Source organism: Ochotona princeps, chromosome 3, assembly GCF_030435755.1.
Source record: "Ochotona princeps isolate mOchPri1 chromosome 3, mOchPri1.hap1, whole genome shotgun sequence".
NCBI lineage: Eukaryota > Metazoa > Chordata > Mammalia > Lagomorpha > Ochotonidae > Ochotona > Ochotona princeps.
The window spans coordinates 8,730,075-8,756,379 of NC_080834.1; the positions used below are offsets into that span (position 1 = coordinate 8,730,075).

The window sequence follows — 26,305 nt, forward strand, 5'->3', positions numbered from 1 at the left end:
GGCCATCTTCCCCTGCCTTTCCCAGACAAAATGATAAAGAACTGGATTGGAAGTGAAGCATCCGGGCATGACCCAGATGCCCACATAGCAGGCAGCAGCGTTACGTGCTGCCCCGTAACACTGGCTCTGTACGACTGCCTTATTTTGTTATTCAGATAGTTCAATCTAGAATGATTCATTTTGTTTTTGTTTTATGCACTGATAGAAGTATCAACTAAAATTCTTAAATAGAAATAAACACATAGAATCTGTCCTTGTTTCTTTCTTTCCTGTGCCCAAGAAGAGTTTTAATCATGTTGCTCGTCTCAAATTTAATCACTTCTTTAACATTTAAAAATTTGGGGAAATGGAGCAGACACTAGTAACTTTAGTTTTCATGATTGCATTATGCCTTCCTTTAGTCCAAGCTGGTTCTAAACTTACTTAAAATTTTAAATCATAAAATTAATAATCCTCTACTTCATGTCTGCTTTTATGTGATGCCTTAATTCATATTACAGACATCTAAAATGCCTTGGTCTTCACTAAATGATGTACAGTCCTGTTTAGATCAGTGGAATCAAGTACTTTGAATAGTTTACTACCAACTTAAAAATACTGGAAAATATACATATGGTTCTGTGCCCTTAAAGAGAATTTATGATTGCTATTTGCCTTCTAAGTTTCTTTAGATATTTTCTCATTTTACATTAATCAAAGCTCTTCTAATCTACTTTGGAAAATGAAGAATTATGTCTCTGAAATATGGCAACAACAGTTGCAGATTCTTATAGAGGAAATGCTATGGATGATGGTACTGGAGTCTATACAAAGAATCAAACCAGTCTTTGGCCCACGAGTGCACTGGACAAACTGACCACAAGTTTAGAAAGGAAAACCATTTCAAAATGGCCTCTCCTCTGCCCTGCCTTTCAGAGCAGGTGGAATGCCTAATGTGGTGGGTACTATTTGATTCTGGGCACTTCTGTAATATCCTTTTTCTCTTATGTGGAATTTTAATCCCTTTAGAATGGACCCTGCCTAGTGTGACCTACTATCACTGAATGCTCCGTTTCTGTTTCTACATGTCACTTCCTTGCCTACATGTGACTTCGTTGTTTGATTTTAGCTGAAACTATTGAAAATCTAAAATACATTTTTATATCCCTATGTTTTATAAGAAAAAATACCAAATAATTTTTCTAAACTCACTTAGGTCTGTTACCTTCTAACACACAATAAAATGTCTTAAACTTGATGTGTTAGTCACTCTGATTGGGGAACTCAAATCTAAAGCAGCAATGCCAACAGGAAAGTAAAAGGGAGAATAAGAAAAGGAAAGTTGAAAGCTGATTCAAGTTGAAATTTTAAGACAGTGGTGCTTCAAGTGTCAGGAAGCAGATAAAAGAAGAACATTAGAATCTCTAGGGAGCATATTACATCTATGTAGATCATTTACACTTTCTCTTCCTGCCCTTCCCCATTCTTCCTATTTTATACCCACGCTATTGTGAATCAGAGGCAGTCATCCCTAATCAGTCTCGGGTATCACATCCAATCCAGACTCAGGCATTTGCTGGGAGTTGGCAAGCGAAGTAGACTCTCAGATCCTACCCAGACCCACTGCATAAAAGTCTTCACTGTAGCGTTGACCCAGGCGAATCAAAAGCACAGTCAAGAGATGCAGCCTACACTGCCTGTGGCTGATATGGACTGATCAGCTGGAGCAGGGATTGAGAATGCTTTCTTCGGCCAAGGGCCTTTTATATATTTGTAATGTCTTTTACAGAACAAACAAATCATGAACTTCAAACATTCATCTGCTATATTTTTATTAAATTTCAAATTCTACCTGCAGTTGCCTTGGAGTCCTAACAGCCCACTGGCCAGACATCCCCAGCCTGACCTAGTGGTTAATCTTCCTACTTTCCTGATACACTAACAATTTGGATAAGTGTAACATCTATTGAGCACATGTAATGTGCAAAGCACAATTTTTAACGTTTACTGTTCTGTTTAATCCTCACCATAACTCTGCGAGATAGTCACAGTTTTCTCCTCAGAGTGTAAATTGGGAGGCTGAACAAGGAAAAATAGATAAATAAAGATAATGAAGAGAGTCAATGTTTAAACAAAGGAGTCTTGTCCTAAGGCCTATGGTCTCAACTGCTGCCTGAATATGAATATATGCAGTTACCTGCATTTTAAGGGAAACTAATTGTATGGTAATTGATGTAAGCACCAATGATCAGCACATTGGGCCGTAAGAGTCTCATTGGCTCTATTCTGTCCAAATGATTGTGATTGTGGATGAATGTGATGACCTGTACTACGTTTATGTCCAACTAGAATGAAATCTTGCAGCATTTCTTCTAGAAAACCTCGTGCATTTACAGTTTGGTGAGATACATTTATTTCTTCATTTGTTGTCCCAATTTTTTCCTGCACAAAGCAAATACATTTTGCATGCTTCTGAATCAACATGGTGTGCCCCTAAAATAATGTTTCACTATTCCAGACATCATAAACTAGCTTTCTTTCCATCCAAATAATGTCTCATGTTGTATCATGATGTGTCCCAGCCCTTAACCTTCACGCAATTAATTGCTGCCACTTTATCAGGACGGGGAAAGAATTTTATGCGATTCTTGCATAATGATTTCTTAAAAATGTCCTGCCTCTTGACCTGTATGGTTATCACCATGGATTTTTGCAAGAGACACACATGTATTCCTGTTTTGAATTCCTGTTAAGTCATATGGTAGAAGTCTGTGATGTTTTTGAAATATTTAATGTCAAGGAAAGATCATTGCTAGTGAATAAAGAGATATATAAAATGTAAATTGTAAGTGTGATTGTGTATGTGCTTGGTAAATTCAACGATCATCACGGCCTGACTGCAAATATCGGCGTTCTAACATCAGTACTTTAATGTTGTTGTGAATGAAGTCAATTAATTTTTTTTTAAAGATTTATTTATTTTTATTGCAAAGTCAGATATACAGAGAGGAGGAGAGACAGAAAGGAAGATCTTCTGTCTACTGATTCACTGCGGTCACAATGGCTGGAGCTGAGCCAATCCGAAGCCAGGAGCTTTTTCCAGGTCTCCCACGGGAGTGCAGGGTCCCAAAGCTTTGGGCAGTCCTCAACTACTTTCCCAGGCCACAGTAGGGACCTGGATGGGCAGTGGGGCTGCCAAGATTACAACCGGTGTCTGTATGGGATCCTGGCACACTCAAGGCGAGGATTTTAATCACACCAGGCCTGATTAGATATTTTAAATGCTGGCATATCTGTGAAGGAAAATAGAAAGACTAGGAGTAGTATATAATGCATCCTAATAATATGTTGAGGGTTACTAAAATCAGAGGTGATTATTTTCTTACATTTTAAATATGCTTTTAAGCATTTTTACAATGAATCTTTTTTACTCTTCTTGCCTTCTATTTGTTTTAGCATTTGGATTACTCTCCTCATAATTCACTCTGTGTTTCAGGTTAGACAGTCACTGTTAACTCTTTGGAAAATGGCACTACAACCTGACATTTTCTATAAATTGCTTTCTTTGGGTTATGTTAGAGGAAGAAAAAGGAACCCACAATTCTCACATTGTCTTGGCAACCTGTGAAAGGCACCTTTTTATGGGAAATCTCATTTTGTTTCTGGGTAGATCCTTCTGATGCTGAAGTCTTCTGTATAACAATGTTATAGTAAAGTTGGCATCTATCACTGTGCTTTTTAGAACAGTGAAATAACCCAGACAGAAAGGCAAATATCACATATTCTTCTTTATATACATGAGATATAAAATTTAAAGGGAAAAAAAGAGAAAAAATTCAAAACAAAAGAAATGCCTTTGTGTATCAGTATTGTTGTAATTACAGTTTTGTAAATCTTGATTTTATAGCTTTGTCAAACCAGTCATTAAGAAGTTATACTAGTTGGGACATGTTGGTACATGCAAAAACTGGGGGCTAGGGACAGACCTGGTGGGAGATATTGGGGGACTCCCTGACTAGGCCGTGGTACCTGCTGGAGTGCATAAAGGCTGGGCCTTCACTCCTGGTTTGGACTAGCACTGGGCTAGACTGGGCTAGGCTGCAGCAACCATCACTTGGTGAGAGAGATGGGGTTGGGAGTGGAATTGATGAGGCAGTTGAATGCACTGGTATGTGCATTGCCTAACATAGATAATAAACCGAATCTGACACTACACTAGCTGCAGCATACAAGAGTAAGTCTGAAGTCACCCCAGGTGAGGTTTCTTGGGAGATTCCCCAACCAGCTCACTGGATCAAACTCCAGCCACTGGGAAAAATCATAAGATATGTGTTCCTACCTTGGAATGCACATATTGCAACTTGACCTTCTTGGTTGCTGCTACCTGTGCAGTGGACTACAGGCCCAGATGCACACAGGGGGCATGATGGCCAGCTCATCTAGGCCAGTAGAAGACACACAATTCCTCATCAAAGGATAGAAAGCAGAACAGATTGGACTGCTCTCTTGGCCAAGCTTTGCAGCAAGTGTCTGGGTCTATGGATCCACACTAAGGTGGACTAGGTCAGTCAACAGACTTTGGAAAGATTTTCTCAACCCTGGTACAAGGAAACTGATGATGTCTAAGAACTATCAAAACCACTCAAGTAACACCGTTGGATCATTCTTCCCTACATCAAGTGGGGAAGAATCTCTAAGGAGTCATCAAATAACTGTCCCCCATCCCTGGGTGCTGATGTAGTTTGACAAAAAGGAGTAGTTCCCTCTCCACTTGAACCCTCACCCCACCTCCCAGCAAATCTGGAGAATAAAAGAACTGAAACATCTGCCCCACCCATTTCACTCCACACCTTGATCCTCCCCACCCTAACTGTAGGCCCACTTGGGCATATATCCCTCTCAACTACGTAAGCAATATTGAAAATAAAGTAAAAAGTTAAAAAGAATAAGAATGTTGTACCAGTTGGGGCTGATGTGGTAGTTAACAAGATGCAGGCACTGGCACCCCGTGCAGGCACTGAACTGTGACCCTGTTGCTCCACTTGCACATCAGCTCCAGGCTTATTACCTGGGACAGCCGTGGAGGATAACTCACTTCATTGGACCACTGCACCCACGTGGGATACCCAGAGGAAGCTCCTGGCTTATAATTGGCTTAGCTCCAGCCATTGCCACTGGGGACTGAACAGGGGATGAGAGTCCTCTCTCTCTCTCTATGCCTGTCCTTCTCTCTCTGTGAAAATTTGTTTTTCAAATAAAAATAAATAGATCTTTTAAAAATGATGTTAGAATACTATGGTTTCAATGGCCTGTCATTACTGTAAAATTTACTCATTTTATGAGCCCGTCCCCAAAAAAGACAAATACCATATTTTTGTGATATTTGGTACTTAAATAATTCTACAAAGTATAAAATGGAACTGCCATCTTCTGACTGGATTGTGGTTTGTAGCCCTTATCTGTTCCTGTAGACTGGGGATCTCTGCTTCTTACTTGCCGAACACCACGTTCAGTGGTGTCCTGGACTTGTGATTATAAAGTGCATTGAATTTATGTTACGCAAAAGTTAAAGGAAAAAAGAAATGATGAAAGGGAGGGTGGACAGAAAGTCCTAGAATTGTATCTATGAAATACATGAAATCTGTTATCTTTATATTAAGAAAAATCTACGGTATATTGGTGAAATGATCATCTTTACATTGGATTGTTCTTTTGTCCACTGAATTAGGACCTTTACACTTTTCATTTGACAAACTTCTTCTTTGGTTAAGAATTAAGTCTTTGAATGTAGAATAAGTTAAAATGCTTATGTCAAAAACTGAAAGAGACAGAAAAGGGGAAAAAGGCAATAGGAGGGAGGAGGGGAATATCATTATATTCTTTGAATCACATTTATGAATTATATTGAATCTGTTAAAATTGGCTAACTTTTTCAAAGTTTAAAGTAAGCTATACAAAATATTTTAACAATTCTTCAATTTCAAACTTATTTTAAAAGTTTTTGAAAGCTATAGTTAAATAATGATTATATTATAAAAAGTAACACAAGTAAGTTTAAATAATAAACAAATCTGGAAGGGCTATTTGCCATACATTATGCACGAATTCCTTTCTCTCTGTACAAACATAAGCACTATAATATGAGAAAGATATTAACAACCCAATTAACAACTGAGCAGAGAGCTTGACTGTGCAAGCTGGTAGATGAGTAACTATAGAAAATAATAAGAAACTGGGAAAAAAGTTGATATCATTCACAAATAAGGAAATACAAATCACTTATCATGGTAAAAGAAAAAGATTTGATGATATATATTTGGCCATAAGAAGTGAGTTTAACCTTTATGGAGACTATTTCAGAAATAGCTAGTAAAAAATTGTGTGTAGAAAATATCTAGTAGGGCCTGGCGTGGTAGCCTAGCGGCTAAAGTCCTCATCTTGCATGCGCTGGAATTCCTTAAGGATACCAGTTCGTATCCCGGTGGCCCCGCTTCACATCCAACTCCCTATTTGTGACCTAGCAAAGCAGTCGAGGATAACCCAAGGTCTTGGTACCCTGCACTTGCATGGAAGAACCAGAAGAGGCTTCTGACTCCTGGTTTCAGATTAGCTCAGTTCCGGTCATTGCAGCCATTTGAAGAGTGAATCAGTAGACAAAAGATCTTCCTCTCTCTCTCCTCCTCTCTGTGGAGCTGACTTTCCAATAAAAAAAAAAAATCTTAAAAAGAAAATATCTAGTAAAAAAAATTTGTTCAACAGTTCTGTTTGGAACTTTCCTTCCTTATGTGAACATAAAAACTGAAATTCATACGCATAAGTAAGATCATTGGTAATTTTTCAGGAGACAAGAGACAAAAAAGAATGAAATATAAAGGTGGCTAAATATAGTTTCATTTATCATTGTAATTCCTAAAATATTACATAGTCATCAAAATGTGAGGTAGGTTTATAAACACTAATGTGGAAAATTTTACTAGCCATATTATTCAGTAAAATAAACAAAAGGTGGGCTGATGTGGTGGTCTAGCAGGCCCATCTTCCACCAGTGGTGCGAGTATCCTGTATGGGCAGGGCTGTCAGCAGCTCCACTCTGATTCAGCTCTCTACCAAAGACCTAGAGAAGCAGTGGGCCAAGTCCTTGAGCCCCTGCACCCGTGATAACATCCCATAAGAAGCTCCCAGCTTCTGATCGGCCCAGCTCTGGCTTTGGTGACCATTTGGCGATGGAAGATCTCTCTTCCTCTGTAATTCTTTCAAGTATGGTAAATAAATCTTTAACAGAATAAAAGTATAGAAAAGGATACAAAGAGCATAAAATAATGATATGTAACATCAAACTCATGGATGTACACATTTATATGCATGCTTATGCATTCTTATAATTTGTAAAGGTACATAAGAAATTTTTAGTGGTAAGTATCCCTGGGAGTTAAGTCCAGATGGAAGATTAGAGAGAATGAACAAATGTTTCTTTTCATTTCATATTCTTTTACACAACATTCAGGTGTAACTTTCATGGAAAAGAAAAATAGAATAAAAACCATTTTTTAATTATAGTGCAGTAGTTTATTTAACCTTATGCCAAAAGAAAAGTTTAGCAAAGTTTAAATTTGAAAGTAGAACCATTATCCATATATTTCCTATATTTAGTAACTATGTCTTCACAAAGCAGGAACAGACTTGGAGTAAGACTCCACTATTTTACCCCCAGAGCATTATTTTTCTCTTTCCCCAGTGTGTATCCATAAGTTACTAGGGAAAACACTAACCATGAGCAGTAATAGGGGAGTGTCTGTGACAGGTACTCATGTTAACCTTACTTAACCCTATACAAGGGTGGTATGACTTTGAAGTGGACAAATAGCATGCAGTGTTAGTGACTTCCCTGTAATTTAAAAAATAAAAATCTGACCATATTCAGTAAATCATTTCTATATTTGCTTTTTCTTTTCAGATTTGATATATGATAGATTAGTCTAATACGCCTGGGTTTCTGTCAGAATAACTCCGTCGGGCCATCGAGGAGACGTGCATCAGGTAAATGTCTTTCATCTATAGCATTGTACCTAGATGTCTGGGGTGGTCTCAGATGCATCAGTCCTGGAGTAGCACAGGAAGCCACACGCGTCATTGTTCTGTGAAAGAAACGGGGAAACAGAAGAGAGTGAAATCCTACTCTCGGCTCTTGCTCTCTAATGTACAAACACAGAATAGGAACATGTATGTATGATTTTATGTGGAGTGTCAGAATTATCAAAGTATTTCCAGCATGTACTGGGTAAACCATGTGAGAGATGCGCGACCCATTGGCAAGGAGCCTTCCTGGCTATGAGCACCTGCCACAAGCCTTGCTGGCCTTTGTGGTGCCCTAGCACTCTCTTGCTGGACTCTAAAGGCCGCAAATATCAAGTCAGAACTGCTCACCTTGAGAAAACTCAGATATCTTGAAGAGTCTTTCTTACAAACGAACTCCAAGAAAAGGCAACTCTAAATTAGTTGGAGCTCCCCTTCAAGCTCTCCGATTTTCATTGGTAGCATGGACTCACACACTGAGCATTAACCTCTCCGGGAGCTGCCGGGGGCTGCTGGGGATTGCTACGCATGTCCTCAGCCTCAATGATATTTTTCATAAAATCTATTTTCCATTTACTGGATTAATAAGTTTTTTTTTTCTTCTTTGAGGAAAAAGAAGCACTCAACTCAAAGAATAAGACTTTGGTTTTCCTATTCCTTCCAGAAAAATGGAAAATTTCCCTAAGAAAAAATTGTTAACAGCATTAGTGACTACCCTGTAATTAAAAAAATGAAAATCAGATTATATTCAGTAAATCATTGGAATATTTAATTTTTCTTCCCAGATTTGATATATGACATCAGTATCATATATTGACATGTGCCAATTTGAAAATGTGATTTCATTTTACCAAAGTAGAGAACAGATAGACCAAGGAGACCACCATGAATGAGTAGATAAATAAATTCGATACAACTTCATTACTCTTTGTTAGACTTTCTGGTAGAAAGCAGTTCAGGAAGCTTCCCCATCGTTTTGGTGTTCAGGAAGTTTTTAGAACTGCTTTAATTTTGGAGATAAAAACAGTAACATCCTAAAAAGTTTCTAAGTTGTTTTATTGTTGGTTTTTCATGATGTATTGAAGCTTGGGCTGTGCAGGCCTTCTTGAGCTCTCCCGTGTTCTATGAGGAGGACACTAGGGCAGGTGCTTTGCGTTGCATCCCAAGAGCATGAAGCAGAGGTGCTGTTTCTTCTCATACCAGCTGACCCTGCAGGGAGAGACGGAGTGTAAATCCAGAAGCTTCCTGACGGAGATGATTCTGTATCTTCATAACTGCCTTCTTTATCTTCACATCCTTCAGTTTTTAATATTCACACATTTCTAGCAAAACTTCCCCCCCAAAAAAAAGCTATGACGCTTTGCTTAAGAACAACAAAAACTGGGGGGAAAAAGTGCTTTTAAAATATAAAACTTTTGAAGTTTTAGATTAATAAGCAAAGGATGCTTCATTATAAGGAAGTACTTTTCGTTTGTTAAAGATCTGATGCTATATTAATTCTACCACTAGCTATCAACTTTTCCCTGGGTTTCCTATACAATAATCTCCAAGGCACCATCCTAATTTGTGGGCACTAAAAAAATGCAAAAAGGATGAACCTTTGGCCTAGCCTCTCTGGATTGCCCACATTGAGGCCAGCTCTCTTGTGGATTAACAGTTTCCTACCAGGGTAATCCCCAGGAGGCAGTCCTGGAAGGCTCAACCTCTGGATCCCTAGTACCCTTGTGAGAAATCTGAATTTTATTCTGTTCTCCCATTTTCAGGCCAACCCAGTTGGCCATTGCAGTTGTGGGCGATGAATTCACGACAAGTAGATGGGAACACTGTTTCTCTTTGTTTCTGCATACCTCTCAAAATATGTCTGTAGCTGTCATAGAGAGACTCCCTAAACCCTGTAATCTCACTTTACATCTTTTACCAACTTAAAACTGTAGAACCTTGATCTCTTATCGATTTAAACTGGTAATGTGTAAACAGAGTTTCAGAGTTTGCTTTATTGGACCAAACATTTATGTTGAAATCTACTTGACAAATGAGGAAAGCCAGATTGGTATCTTTAGAAAAACAAAGAACTGTGTTTAGTGGCTTAAAATGTATACAGTGTGGTAATCATGTGTCATAAATGACTATTTAATTTGACAAGTAAATTAATTACAGTTAAATGAAACTTAAGAGTCAGTTCTCCATTCACACTAGCCATATCTCAAGTGCTCAGTAAATACCTGTGGTCAGAGAGCAGAACAAACACAGAATGTTTGTATCCTCATAAAAGGTTCTATTGGGGGGAATTGTGGCCAAGTGGGTAGAGCTACCACCCACAATGCCAGCATCCCATGTGGACATCTCTTTGAGACCACATCCCAACCAGCTCCCTACTAACGTACCGGAGAACGTTAGTGAACGTTCAGTGAACACAGGACAAAGATAGAAGGCTACTGGCTTGTTTACCTGCATCACTAAGTAAATAATCACTAAATACCTCCAAATATGGAAAAGTAAAGAAGATACAGAATCACTTTTGAAGGTTGTCTTTGCACTCCACTTGCTGTGAAGTTTTTAGTTTTCACACAGCGAGAGGCATGCTCCATTGTATTGACTTCACTTGAGCTGAGTTGTGTTTTTTTAAATTTTTGTGCTTTTAGTCACTGGGATAGCCACATAAAATAAGCAATAGAATAACAGTTTGCTTTTTCATTTCTTATATGAATGTGTGCCTGATGTGTTAAGTCTCTGTCCTTATTTAAATTTGTAAGTATACATCACAGATAACGGTAGTTTGCTTTTGCTTTTGATTAACATAATCATGCTCAGTTATAGTACAGTCTTCAAATCCTTTGTTATCATTTTTCCACTAACATGATCCCATTAATAAAATGTCAGTCTCAATTACTTTCTAGTCATTTGTAAATAGAAGTTCGGTTACAGTTGTTTTCTTAGTTAATGATTACACAAGACAAAAAAGAATTAAAAGCATAATTGAGTCATTGAAGCATCAAGAATTTGAAATAGCAACGTAACTAGCTGTGAGAAGGGGCTATGAAAGCCCAGCCAGGATTTTCTTTACATACTTGAGAGTATTGGCCAATAGTATTAATTCACTTAAGTAATATAACTAGATATGCTTAGCATATAACTAACAATGAAGGCGATTCTGCTTTAAGTTAAGTGATTTGTTATTATTATTTTAACAATTAAAATATCCAGAAAATTCACCTGTAAATGTTTAGACTCTCTTTTGCTGCCAAGAAGCTTACTATGTCACTGCCAAGCGTTGCAATCCTCTCTCTTCACCCAGTAAACTAAGGTTTTAAGACTCTTAGGAAGATGTAGATATATAAGGGTCATTTTTTAAATTCCAGGAAAGTCCAGGATATCTTGAAAATGTAAGAATGCATTGCAGACATGATGGAAAATAAACGGTTATCTGGAATGAGGTCTTTGATGCCTTTCCATGTAAACAGATAATACTAGACTCACCCGGAGAGCCCAGACACACCAGTAACAAGGCGAGGATGCGAGTCCAAACTCCAGTGAGGAGCAAGGGATCTTCACTGCCATGCAAACAGGGTCAAGCTCCTTCTGCACACAGAAGGGGAACTGCAAAACAGTCCCAAAGGTGAGCCACAGAAATCAATCTGTTTCAACCTATCCCCTGCTCCTTGGGCCCTTCCTGACGCTTTAATCCCAAGTAAAAATCGAACTGGGCCTTTTGCTCTTTCCTGGTTCCTCAAGTAGGGCCAGGTAGGACAGTGAGTGGGAAGCAATGCAAATCGGAGTCATTAATAACAACAGCTTCTCTTGGGATGAAGAAGATAATTGCATATTCCCAAAGGGCCAGGCATATTTTATTCAATCTTCAACCATTAACAAATAGTCTTCATTTTACATATAGGGTGTTTATATTCATCTGGATAAATACCGTTGACATTGGGAATGATCCTATGAGAAATATCAGTCACAGTGCATCAGCTGGGTTTGGGACAATTGAGGCAGGAGGCTCCTTCCTGAACTTCCACTAGAATTTAAATGTCACTGGATGGATCATCTGAGCTACAAAGTGAGAAACACAATATGCACCAGTTAAGTCCACAAAAGTCTGTGCTATGAATGAAATAATAATAGAAATACATTTTGTAACTCTTTAAAATTTTAGGTTTCTTAAGCTAATGTGACAAATTTAACGAACCCAATTTTACATCTTTACGTGAAGAAATCCATGTTATTTCTGTGATTTCTTCTTAGAGGGATGCCTTTATATCTTTAACGTTCATTTTTTCATTTTTGGTGTGTATTGTCACCCGTGCACTACCCACATTCGTATCAACCCCCAATTACTATATGTATATGTGTGTGTCCCCAGAGAAAGTAACTATGCAATCTTCTCCATCAATTCAGTCTAACCATTAAGATCCCTTAAGCTAAATAGGAAAATTCATATTCATGGGAAACTTTTATTCAATATGTATAATTAGTTTTAGTTAACTTTATTAATGAAATGTCGCAAATCAATTAGGTTTGCAATACTCAGATATGGAGGACCCAAGAGAGGCCATGTGTCTCACAAGAGGGGAAGGTGATATACAATTTAGTGGGAAAGAAAATGTAATTAGATTTGATCAGTTGAGTATTCCTGTCCCGATACGGATTCAGCACACACCCGCCCAAGTGGAGAGTTGAAAAAGAAATTGGAAAAACTATGTGACTTAGAAGATGTCCTCCTGGCAGACGAAGCCACAAGGAAGACAGATTTTCTTCAAGCAACAATCTGTTTTTAATCTCTCTTGGAAATCTGAAAATCTTTAAATAAAGCAATGTATGAACTCTCCTATTTGTCAGACTCCCCACTCCCCAATGCCTTAAGTCGGTGTTGCAGACACTTAGTAACTGTCCAATCCCAATGGCATGTCTTCTTGCAACCAACATGACCTAGATATGAGGTAGTTCCAAAGATTGTTTGCTAAAGTAGGCACAGCAAATCAGTGCCATGATGATAAGCATCCTTCTGAAAGAGCACAGTCTTAAGTACCAGGTATCCTTGCTGAGACTAAGTCTGCAACAGGTTTCATTGTGATTTATTCCATGAGTATTGGTGAGCACCTCCAGGCTTGTCAGACGTTTTATTTCATTTTCATTTACTTGAAAAGCAAAGACAGAGAGAGACATAGTACATTCATTTGCTAGTTAGTTCACTCCCCCAAATTCCTGCAGCCAAAGAGTCTGGGCCAGCCAACTTGAAAATTCAGTCTCATGAGCCAGGCTTGGTAGCCTAATGGCTAAAGTCCATAGTTTGCATGCACTAGGATCCCATGTGGGCACCAGTTTGTATCCTGGCTTCCCATCCAGCTCGCTGCTTGTACTCCACGTCCCATCCAGCTCACTGCTTGCGGCCTAGGAAAGCAGTTGAGGATGGCCAAAAGCCTTGGGACACATCCATATGGGAGACCCAGAAGAGGCTCCAGCCTCTTGGCTATGGATTAGCTCAGCTCCAGTCATTGCAGCCACTTAGGAAGTGGGCCAACAAATGGAAGACATTTCTCTCTGTTTCTCCTCCTTGGAAATCTGAGTTTCCAATAAAAATAAAGAAATCTTAAACAAAAGCAAGAAATCTAGAAAGAAAGAAAAGAAGAGGAAAGAATAGAAGAAAAAGAATGGATTAGCTTCGAAGCAAAAACTTAAAGAAAAAAAAAACAAGAAAATTCAATCGGAGTCTCTCAAGAGTCAGGAGAAGGATGGGGAAGGGGAGCCCATTCACAAGAGCTGTCACCTCCTGCCTCCCAAGCGGCACATTACCAGGAAGCAGGAATGGGGAACAAACATGAATCTAAACACTCTGACAGGAGATATGACCATCCCACACAGTATCTCGAGCACTACAAGTGCTCACTCTGGCACAGCTAGACCAAAGACCCGTCCGATTAGATAGTTTTTAATGAAAGCTTTGTCTTCTTAGATATCTTCTTAGTTAAATACACCGTGTGCTTAAGTCCTAGGGACATCACTAAATGCAAAGCAGTCTCCTATAATCGCTATTCCAATTAGGTTATTTTGTGTTCAAATTCAACAAGAAATTTTTAAATTAAAAAAAAAATGTTATAGTGTGTGTCCTGTGTGAGTGTGTGTATGAGAGAGATCCACCTACACATAAATAGGAATAAAATTATTTCATGGAAAAATTCAAACCAATTAATTCTAAAAACATATACATGGTCTGAATGAGAAGAAACAATTCTAACTTGGTATTATTTTGCAGTGGTGCTTGTTTTTCTGATTCCCAAGCTTTTTTTTTCCCCTGTCCTGCAATTCTTCAAGATTTCCTAATGAGGATTAGGAACAGGCCTGTTTAACAATCTTTGTTTGTGGGTTGGAAATAAGAACATGAAGACTAATGGATTCTCTCCTGCTAATTTGATTTTATACAGCTCCTCTACTACCAACTTAGGCAAAGGAGTTCATTACTATTTTCAGCAGATAGGGCCATGGAAAGCCATGCATTTGCAATGTCAGTGCCTCCCTGGTGGGCCACTGGGCAGCTCCCAGGCCTCCTAGAGAGCTCTGTGAGAATAAGAAAGGAGATATGATGACCAATGGGACAACAACAGCAAAGTGCAACTTACTTTATTGGTGAAAAATATTAGATCAGTGGTTAAGAAATTTGCTGGGTTAAGAGGTTTTTAAAATGTAATTTCTGATCAAACAAATTTCAGTATCTTTTTGTATTGTCACTGTCAAATAAGATTTTGCAAGTATATTTCGAACTTCTACACTTGAGTAAATCAATCATTAAATACCACCATGAAGAAGCACTTTCATAGGATTGGACTGGGTAATTAAAAGTGTGGTTTATATTTGTAGTAGTTACATGTGTTTGTCTTTCCCACTAAAAACAGTTATCATTCATGACTTTTGTTGGCCCTTTATGTATGATCCTATTTCATTTAATCTCCACATTTCTCTGAGCCCTGGAGGGATTGTGCCCCAAATTGCAGTCTATCCAAATGCTCTCTGGGCAAATGACACTCCACTCTGCACAGGGACAGGATGACCTCCAGCCATGCAAGGGTTTTGGGTCCCTCTTTGCTCTTCTCACCCAATCCAAGGATGCAGTCATGTTCAAAGCAACCTGGGCTCCCAGACCAAAAAAAAAAAAAGAGGTTCATATAGAAAAGATTGTGTCGGTTCCACAAGGGAATGTGGGTGCAATACTGAACTCCCTGGATGTCCCTGGCCAGCTAAACTGGAATAGAACGCTATGCAAACTTGGCTGGTAGAATTCCAGGTCCTGGAACTAGTTATTAATACAATTCTTATTTTTAATTCTTATTTCCCAACCCTCTTTATGTTACTAACATCACATAAACCCAAACTGCAAGGAACTAGCAAATTGCAAGAGTATCTAATACATAGCTTTTAACAAGAAGTTTTCCTTTTTCACGTAAAACCATCAGCACTACTGTGAACAAACCCAGATGGCTTTGCAAGGAATGCCTTTGGGTTTCCAGAAACTGTGTGTTCTTGGACATTGCTACATAAGGGCTAAACTGTCAAAATCTAGTCTTTCTCTGTATAAAACCTCTTTAGTTATTTGTCGGTCTCTAGACCTTGCTCTTTTTGGTGCTAGTTTCAATTCTAAAAATAAATCCCCATAATGGTGCGAAGACAAGTTGAGTTAAAAGAATACTTGTAATTCAATCAGCATTGTATCGCTACTGCAAAGCTATTTAGTCAGTGCTTTCCTCAATTCCCTCTCCCAGAATGTCGTTCCTGAAAAGAGATACTACAAAACATTTATGAGAAAGGAAACTTCTCTGCTCACTAAGAGAGGAAAAAAAATAGAAGAGTTCAAAACAGCATTTTAAGCAAGATTATGTTTTTGTGGGGCTTTTTGCATTCACTTCCGTCAAGTTAAACAGATTCTCACTTTTTTTTTTTTTACAAACTGCTCCAGAAATGGTTTCTGTCTCTGCTTGATCCTTATTTCAATGCACTGTTTAGTCTAATACAGTCACAACTGAAGGCCATTCAGAACAGAAAAAAGAGAGAGAGAGACTTAATCTAAATGGTATGACTTCTCGCTGAAAAACCTGAAGTCGAAATTCTCAAATCCAAGAATGAATCATCTTTGAAACTGTCCCAATTTGTGAACTAATTCTAAGTGGAAGACTTCAGGGGAACATTTTAGGGAGTAATTCTTGCCCAGCACTCTTTCACACATATAATCTTATCTGTAATTCACAACAACACTTAGTGATAATCATGATTATTGCCACTGTATCAATGAAGACAGGAAGGATCAAAGCAAATGATAACGAACATCTATAAACCGAACACTTAGTGGTGTCAGGCACGTGTCAGTCTGTCTGCATCTTTCTTATTTAATCTAAATGAAGTGTAAATCCTCTTATTACATCCATTTCCCCCCAGCCCGGCAGAAACTGATGCTAAATGACCCATATTGCTAACCACTGCCAAGGTCAGAACTCGACTTTGGGACTGACCCCAACATCTCTGTTCCAAGCATTTCCCTCCCAGTGCAGCTCTAGAAATTCTCCAGAACCTTCCATCTTACTCTTAGTGTTTAATTAAGCACTATAATAGCAGCATTTTTTTATATAAGTGAAGACTGTGTTAGTATTTAATGATAGGTTCATGCTGATACTGGGTGCCAGGATAAGCCAGCATTATTTAGAATAATAGTGGCAGAATCAGGAACACTGAGTGTTCAACATCGAGTAAAGCGGATATTTTTCTGTCACTTTTCAGGGAGGAAAATTGCTAATTCATATGCTACCAGCCACGGACAGAAATGCAACAGGAAATGGAGAAAAACTTGACTATTTTAAATAATGTGGCCTGTAGTGCAAATTATTGTACTGTGAATTAGCTTCCTTCTGCTGTAGAATGGATCATTTGGAGTATGGAGACAAGCAGTACAAGACATTACCAAAATTATTCTTGAATCCCAGCTTTGTGATCTACATAAAACACTAGGCAATTTGCCTGCAGATACATAGAAAACACTTTTTAAAAGGATTGGAATGAGTTATTTTCCTCTCTGTTAAATATTAGCCTTTGAAATGAACCCAGCTGATCTGCCAAATAACACTTGCAAATTGTTGTGTTTTAATAAAGTGACAGGCTGTGAAGGAAACCACACTAGACTCGCTAGTGCTTCTAGAAGGGTACAGGCCGGGGAACACGATGCAATAATGCCTTTTAAAAGACAGGAGCCTCTTAGCATTACACCTTGCCTGGCAACAAATGTAGCCACTTACTCCAAATGCAGGCGTAATTAGAATCTGAAAATCTAACCTCAGAATCCCAAAGCCCTGGTGCAGTACTCAGTAAATGACAGCTTTTAGATCTGTAATGTTTTCAACCACTCCATTTAAATATGTGAATACGTGAAACTGATGTGTTAGGAGGCCTGTTCTGTGTGCTTCATCATTCATAGACAGCTTGGTTCTGTAGGTGGAATATCACGTTTTTAGGTTTCTGGAGGTTCTGAACCTAGGCTGTCCCTAGCAGAGGGCAGAGCCAAGTGAACTACTCCAGTGAACAGCCCCTAGGGAACCTGGGGCACAGTTATACTCTGCAGGAGGTGTCACTAGCCAACCTAACTTTTATTGTTCTTCAACCAGGCAATCCCGGGCTCGTGCAATAGTTGATAGAGTTGTGCCAAAAATTTTATCAATCAAACCTGAAAAAAGATTAAGTTTTTAAAGATTTATTTATTTTAACTGAAAAGTCAGATATACAGAGAGGAGGAGAGACAGACAGAAAGATCTTCCATCTGCTGATTCACTCCCCAAGAGGCCGCAAAGGCCAGAATTGAGCCGATTCAAAGCCAGGAGCCAGGAGCATCTTCTAGGTCTCCCACACGGGTGCAGGGTCCCAAGGCTTTGGGCCGTCCTCAACTACTTTCCCAGGCCACGAGCAGGGAGCTGAATGGGAAGCAGGGTCACTGGGATTAGAACTGGCACCCATACGGGATCCTGGAGCTTTCAAGGCAAGGGCTTTAGCCATTAGGCAACCGCACCAGGCCCGATATTAATTTTTTTTAAAGATTTATTTATTTTATTTTCATTACAAAGTCAGATATACTGAGAGGAGGAGTGACAGAGAGGAAGTGGAGCTGCCGGGACTAGAACCAGCGGCCATATGGGATCAAGGAGAGGACCTTAGCCACCAGGCCACACTGCCGAGCCCGCCGATATTAATTTTTAAACAAATAAAATTATGACTAATAAAATGAAATTTTCTTTCAAACCCCTCATAGAAATAGTAAAATTGGTGTAATGAACTAAATGAGAATATTCTGTTACTTCTTCTGTAGCAACAGGGAAATAAATGCTTTAAAATTTGGAATTAAAACATAGAGACCTTCAATAGATTAGGCTGGGGGGTTGTTTTGAATAGGCCTTTTGCAGACAAATACATGTTGCTACCCTGGGCTGTGCCTGCCCGTTGATTTCTGTTTTAGAGAGATGGTGGCTTAGCTAGCTACCGGAAATAAGGTGGGAGAGCTGTTCTTAGTCCAAATCAAAGAGTTCCTATTAGGATTCTTGCTTCTTTTGTAAGACTGTGTGTGTGTGTGTCTTGAAAAGATTTGTTTTCCATCTGAAGACAAGGACCTAGGGGCTGAAGCTGAGAGGTGGATGGCTTAAGATGTTTTAACATAGGTAATACAGCCCTCTAGTGGCTGGACAGGCAGAGAGACTGCAAGGGAAAGCAACCGCAGGAGGCGCCTGCGGTGGCAGGGACACGTGGGAGCATTCACGTGGCAATAGTCTCACATTTCATAGAAACACGGAAAGGTAAGAGCACGCTTCTAGAGTAAGAGGTGCACCCCCCTGCCTTTTAGATTTGAAGTGCTCTAAAACAAGCAAGGACCTTCGGATCAAAGGCCCAGCAAAGAAATCTGGGTCTGTATTATTCTCCCTTTAACACATCACAATGGAGAGGACTGACATTTATGTTCAGTGAAATAGCTTTTATTTTTCTCTCAGCACAGCTTTGCTTCGCTGTGGTGTTTCTTCTGCACGGCGAAGCCCCCCAAGGCAGCAGCATGCCCCGCAGCTCCAGGTGCCTGCCCGGCTGGCGGGCCCTGAGGTGGCTGGGCGGCTGCACTCCAGCAGTGGGGGCGAGGGGGCGGAGGAGGGCTGCTCGCCCTGCTGCAGAGGAGGAAGCCATTTGAGCCATGCACACACTTTAAGTGGTTCCTAAAGGTGCCTGGAGACCGGTGTTTTTCAAACTTCAGCAGATGCCCGGATGATGTGGGAAATCTTACCATGCAAATTTTGCCTGAGATTACTTTGCTGGTAGACTCCCTGGTGATGCCAACACAGGCCACCCAGGGCCACTCCAGTAACCACCAGCACTTTTATAGCAGCAGTTTTACTTTTTTGTTTTATCTGTTTTGTTTTCACTAACCTTTTTTTTTAAAATTATTTAATCGCTATTCTTCACATTTAATTTTTGAATTTATAGTATATGTCAAGAACTTGTTCACGGACTGTATGAAAAATCTTTAAGAATCTGTTTGGAAGTTCTTAAAAGCTTACAAAGATGTCATGTCAGCTGTTGAGGTTGGTGAGTTCTTAACCATGAGCAACGCTGTAAGCACCTGCAGTTCTGTAAGCCCTGGTAGTTACAATGAAATATTTTATTAGCCATACCAGGAGCTTTGGGGGAGATGCAGTTCAACGCATGACGTAGACTTACAGAGAAGGGACTGAGGATTCAATAAACATCCTCATCCGACAATTGAGAACACCAAATGCACACACTGAAACAGTGAGCGTCATCAGGTCCAGCTATGGGAGAACAGGTTTTCCAGTCCACACCTGCTATCCGTCCACCATTAAATAACTTCCCACCATAAGATGCTGCCAGCCTTCACTTTGAAATCCATAACTTTAAAAGTTATACCATGAGCTAGTCTTTAAAAGCCTCTTACTAACTTTTGCTAGCTAGTTGCAAATCAAAAAATAATATATTAACAAGCTGTAGCATGGAAGGAGTACATAAATTTTCATCATTGCCCTGCATGAATAGTAATTCACAGGTTTGGCTCTGACATGACTGAGATGAAATAATTAACTATGTACAGTACTTAACAGTGTAAAAATAATTAATCTAGATGCCTCATACTGCTTTGGCCTAAATAAACATGCAATAAAAAAGCCATAGGATTTTATTATTTTTTCGCTCCTGTTACATTAGTAAATTGGAATTTTAATGTGTCAGGAGTAAGATAGCTTTCCCTTTAAAAAATCATTTTCTTTTCAGATGTTAATGTTCTGATTATAAACTGAATGCGTTCCATGTTTGTAATTGTGGGCAGATGTTCTCAATTAATCGTTTCATGCTTGCTTTCTACTTCACAGTTTAGTGAAAATGATTATTTATTTTAAATTAAGGTGTAAATAATAAAACATGAGATTTTTATTGCTGCAAGATTACATGAACTCTGTTGTTAGTGCTGCAGGCCTCTCTTGATGCAACCTTAGCAAAATGTTTCAAGTCAACTCTGTTTCTATCCCTTGGGTTAAGGGAGAAGGCACCTTGGTTTGAGGCACCTGCAGGGCCTTTACCAGCAAATGCATAAGATACAAGGCTAGGGCATCTGTCAGCCAGAGGGCAGCCAGGAGGGCAAGGTTCCTGTTAGGGCAGCAGAAAGCTTATCTGCCTCTAGTCCTCTTTTTTTTTTTTTTTTTTTTTTTTTTTAAAGATTTATTCATTTTATTACAGCCAGATATACAGACAGGAGGAGAGACAGAGAGGAAGATCTTCCATCCGATGTTTCACTCCCCAAGTGAGCCGCAACGGGCCGATGCGCGCCGATCCGATGCCGGGAACCTGGAACCTCTTCCGGGCCTCCCACACGGGTGCAGTGTCCCAAAGCATTGGGCTGTCCTCGACTGCTTTCCCAGGCCACAAGCAGGGAGCTGGATGGGAAGTGGAGCTGCCGGGATTAGAACCGGCGCCCATATGGGATCCCGGGGCTTTCAAGGCGAGGACTTTAGCCGCTAGACCACGCCGCCGGGCCCCTCTAGTCCTCTTTTTAAGCTCACTGTCAGTATGTGGATATTCCTTTTCCTAATCTTACAAATTGTACCACCTTTTTCTTTGTAGGGTTCCATCAGTAAGTCACTTCATCCATGAGTGAAGAAGAGGATAAGGCTGGGTTGTTCTTCCAAAATCCCATAAGATACAGGGTCTAAATGCAAACAAGCCTAGATACCTGCTTCCAGCCATGATATAGTCTTAGGGCCTAGAGCTACCTCTCTGCCCCAAATAACTAAAAGAAAAAAAACCTGAAAATATAATAGCAGTTTTCACGATAGTGGACATCACCTGACAAAGGACAGTGATCTTTGAAGGATAGGAAGCAAATGTAAGGACCCTGTTATCATCCAGCTCGCTGCCTTCCGGGAGTTTCCAGCTAAGATGTAGGGAAGACAAACTGAAGTGGAGCTCAGTGGTCTCCCTGTGCAGCTCAGTGGTCTCCCCGAGTCGAGTAGATAGGGCAGGGAGTCCAGGAAGGCTGTTGACGTCCGAGTTCCCTGCTAGAGCAGCAAAGTAGAGTTTTGCAAAAGACCCAGAGCTGGGAAAGGGGCCCACCTGAAGTTTCAGTGCATATGGGTGAGCAAACACCCGATAGGATCACAAGCCTTGGGATTACTTGGGGCCAGACAATAATCCCTGTTTCCACTAGCTAGAGTGGAACTCTCTACAATGGGCATCATGTCATCAGGTAGCATATTCAGAAGGGTTTTGCCTCAGCAAAAAAGAATCAGCCCTAGAAGCAATGATGTCCTGGTTCTACCTAAGCAATAATAACAACAAAAAAAATTAAACCACAACAATCAAACCATTTGTAAGCAACTCCACTGCTTGTAGAACAAAACTGCAGAATTATAACAAAAAAAAAAAATCCAGTACCACATAAAATAAATTCACAATGTTTAGCATTCACTACAAAATTACAAGACATGCAAAGAAAACAGTGAGGTACAATCTATAACATTTTTAAAATCAATTAAAACAGACCCTTGAATGACATAGATGAGGGGATTGTTTCAAGGACATTCCACAGTCATTACAACTGCATTTTCTTCAAAGATTTATTTATTTTTTATTGGAAAGACATTCTGCAGACAGAAGGAGGGACAGAAAGGCCCTCTGTCTGCTGGTTCACTCACCAAGTTGCCAAATGGCCAGAGCCAAGCCTATCCAAAGCCAAAAGCCCAGGGCCTCCTCTGGATCTCCCACATGTGTGCAGGGTCCGAAGGCCATGGACCAGCCTGCACTGCCTTCCTAGGCCACAAGCATCAAGTTCGATGGGAAATGGAGCACCCATATGGGATCCCAGGTGTGCAAGGCAAGGATTTAGCCAAGGGGCCATCACACTGGGCCCACAATGGCATTTTGTATGTTCAAGAGACTGAAGTTGGAAAATATATAGTGAAGGAAAGTATAAAAAGACTTGAATACTTCAAGATGAAGAATACAATAGCTGTGATGAAAACTCAATCCAGGACTAGAACCATACTCATTCCACTGCCCTCATATTCTTCCCTGGATGCTGAGTTGATCCTAGCAACCTAATGTAACATTTGTTTAATACTGAAGCTCTCAGATAGGCAATGGGCATTTACCAACCGGCTAAGACACCACTTAGGGTACCCACATCCCATATCAATGTGCCTGGGCTCACTTCCTGACTCTCAATTCCATATTTCTGTTAACGCGCATCCTGGAAGGTGATGGCTCAAGTACTTGAGTCCTTATTTGGGAGAACTTGATTAAGTTTCAACATCCTGGCTTTAGCCCAGCGCAGCCCAGCCCAGGCTCTTTGGCTGTTTCAGACATTTGAGAAGTAAATCAAGGGACCGAAGATAGGATATCTCTTCCACCCCTCTCTTCTCTCTCTTTCTCTTTCTCATAAATGAATGTTTAGAATTGATTAAAAATAAGACTGTTAGGTAAAAGATTCTCTGAGGGTGGGTTTAAGAATCTAGCTGAGGTGTCCAAAGATGTCGACATGTCATAAAAAAGTAACAGAGTGTCTGGACCTATTTCCCACTCTGTTCTCCATTCAGACTTCCTGTGGCTGAGTCCCTGTTGTCCAGTTGAGGAAACACTGGGTTGAGTTCCCAGCTTCTGCTTTTGACTTGATGCGATCCTGACCCTGACGAGCACTTGGGGAGTGAATCAACAGACAAATGTTGGCTCTCCCCCATGCTCCACCTCGTAATAGATTTAGAGCAACAATGAAGACATTTTGTTTAGAATTTTAAAATCTTTTTAGTTATTTGAAAGACAGAGAATCTGCTCATTCATTTCTCAAATAGCCACAACAGCCGGGACTGGACAAGACTGAAACCAGGAACTAGAGACGCATTCTAGGTCTCCGGCACACCTGGCAGGGACCTAACCACTTGAGCCACCTGCTGCTGCCTCCATGGCTATATATTCTCAGGAAACAGTTATGTGGAGCAGATTGGAGATTGAAACTCAGATACAAGATGCAGGCATCCCAAGCAACATTGTAGCCTTTAGGCCAAACCCTGTCCTAAACACCCAACTTTTAAGAAGCTAGTTAGCTGCTGCATAGCCTTTTTGTCATCTCCTTCTGTCCCCTCCTAGCCTGTGTCCCGTCCTGCCAATAGTTCCATTCTTCTCCCTGGAGTGGCACTTTTCTCCAGGCTGAGATTTCAAAGAAAAACGGCCACCAACAGCCCTCTAGACAACATTATTTAAGTAGGTTACAAAAATAAAGATCTTTCCTTGTTCTCTTTCCTTCCCTGAAATGTTTAGCTTGAGAAGGCACAAGATATTACCACTACACATGGAATGCAGTGTCCACAGAAACTGGAATCCCAGCGGCTCCCAGCCTGTCTGGCCAAGGTCCTGCGTGCACAGTCATGAACTGTGTCCTTCCAGCCAACCAAGCAATTTACCAAGACATACATGTTGTCCTTTCACAGAATTCCAAATAGGCTCTTGAAAGTTAAGTTATTGTTTCCAATGACGTTAAAAAAAAACAACTTGCCCAGGAAGTTTTATTAGGGCTAGAATCCCAAATAATCTCAATGGAAGCCTAGTGTTACTATTTATCAACAATGTGATTAATCCTCTGTAACTCCCTCTGTCAACATATTACCTTAATCGATAGCAGATACAGTATCTGCTATCTGTTGCTTGGTGTAAGCTTCCAGATCTGCTGTGAATGAAGTTACAAATTGCATTAGTGTCAAAACTGCAAGTGTAACTTGGTAACATAAATATGTGGATGAGCTCATGCTTGGAGCATCAAAGTCCACTTCAGAAACACTTTACTTCACAATGTAAAGCTTACAAAAATCAGCATTTGGGAGGCTTCATAAAAATATTTTAAAAGTTAACCTCTCACGAGTTACATAAGCATAGTCACCACTTGATAATATTTGTTGAATTGAGGTCAAAATAATAATGCAAGAAAACCCAGGCATCAGGTCTGGTGCCGTAGCCTAGTGGTTAAAGTCCTCGCCTTGCATGTGCCAGGATTCCATATGGGCACCGAGACTCTGTGCCCACTCGGGAGGCCCAGAAGAAGCTTCTGGCTCCTGGCTTCGGGTCAGCCCCAGCCATTGCAGCCACTTGGGAAGTGAACCAGCAGATGGAAGCTCTTTCTCTCTGTCTCTCCTCTCTGTAAAATCTGACTTTCCAATAAAATAAACAAATCTCTTTAAAAAGAAAAAAGACTATCCCTGAGTCATCTGTGTTGTATTCAGCTTCTCCATGAACAGCAGCAGCAACGTCTCCAAAAGATACATTATCTTTTAGGGCATAGAAAAAAATGAAAGGGAAAGGTAAGTTACTGGCATGTCCAATGTACTGGTGGGTGAAGTCCAGCCCTGCATTCTGATACTGTTCTCAAACGCCATGCCTGATTCATTGCCTGCATTAACAGGAGCTTCATCCTGGGCCTCTCTGAATAATCTCAATACTTCCGGCCCCTCAGCTGAGAATTGTTGCACGTGGCAATGAATCTGAGACAGGCTTAGAATATTTTGTGGTGTGAAAACATGGTTATAAGAGTCTGCAGAATCTTGAGTGGCTTGCAGTCTGTTTTCTCAGTTTGGAAAATTAGTTGGATTCGGAGTTGCAAATTGCCAGAGCTTGGACCCAATCTGATGTGTAGAAGAGTTGTCTTTAGTTCCACAAGCCTCGGCTTTTCCACTTACATTCCTTTAAAACATTTCAAAATATTGTAGTTCACATAAAACTTGAAAGTTCGAGATTCTCTTTGAAAATCTGCCATACGCACCTCCCACTCACCCATCACAATTGGCACAATTGCGGTTGTGGGAGAGGAGGAGGACTTTCTGTCTATCAGCAAGCCTGTTACTTCTACTCGGTTCCTTCCAGTTGCTGTGAGTGTTGAGGTACGTGAATGGTGAAGCATGTGAATGTTACATCCAGCAACCAAATTCTGTGACTCCAACTTTTGTTGTTTCCAAGAATGCAAACTACTGCTAAGAGAATAAACTATGCCATAGGTTAAAATAGACTTCACCTGGATGACCTGACCATGGAAACAGCATTTATAATACACTGATTGTGTTGTTTGTGCGAATATACACACATGTTCATGTAGACTCTTGTATTTCTTTCTTTGAAAATACAAACATGCAAAACCTTGTACCTTTACAAGGAAGGAATTTCTGAGATAGTGCCTAGTGTTCTTTAAAAAAGAAAAAGATTTATTATTTTTACTGGAAAGTCAGATCCACAGAGAGAAGTAAAGACAGAGAGAAAGATTTTCCATCCGCTGCTCCACTCCCCAAGTGACCGCAACAGCCGGAGCTGAACCTATCTGAAGCCAGGAGCCAGGAACTTCTTCCAGTTTCTCATGCAGGTGCAGGGTCCCAAGGCTTTGGGTTGTCCTCGATGCCTTTCCCAGGCCAAAAACAAGGAGCTGGATGGGAAGTGGAGCAGCCTGGGTATGAACCAGTGCCCATATGGGATCATGGCACATGCAAGGCGAGGACTTTAGCCACTGGGCTACCACCTTGAGCCCAGACTCTTACATTTCTTTGAAAAAGAAAAATAGAATTGATCCATATGTTGCTTTGTAAAACAGAAATTTCTGTGACTTCCTGAACCATGTAGGGACTAAGCTACTCTCCAAGTCTAAATTAAAAGTCCATACATTGCAAATTGATTTTTTATGTAAAGAGAATATCTTAATTTTAATACATTAAGA

At 40.1% G+C, this 26,305-nt stretch overlaps 1 protein-coding gene across 1 annotated transcript in view; it reads left to right on the forward strand.

Annotated features, from left to right (window-relative positions):
• The first annotated feature begins 7,930 nt into the window (after window positions 1–7,930).
• AGTR1 (angiotensin II receptor type 1) overlaps window positions 7,931–26,305 on the forward strand; it is a 34,238-nt gene continuing 15,863 nt past the window's right edge. The window contains exon 1 of the mRNA XM_004598810.3: window positions 7,931–8,016. The gene's annotated coding sequence lies outside the window, so the exon portion shown is untranslated. The remainder of the gene's footprint in view (window positions 8,017–26,305) is intronic.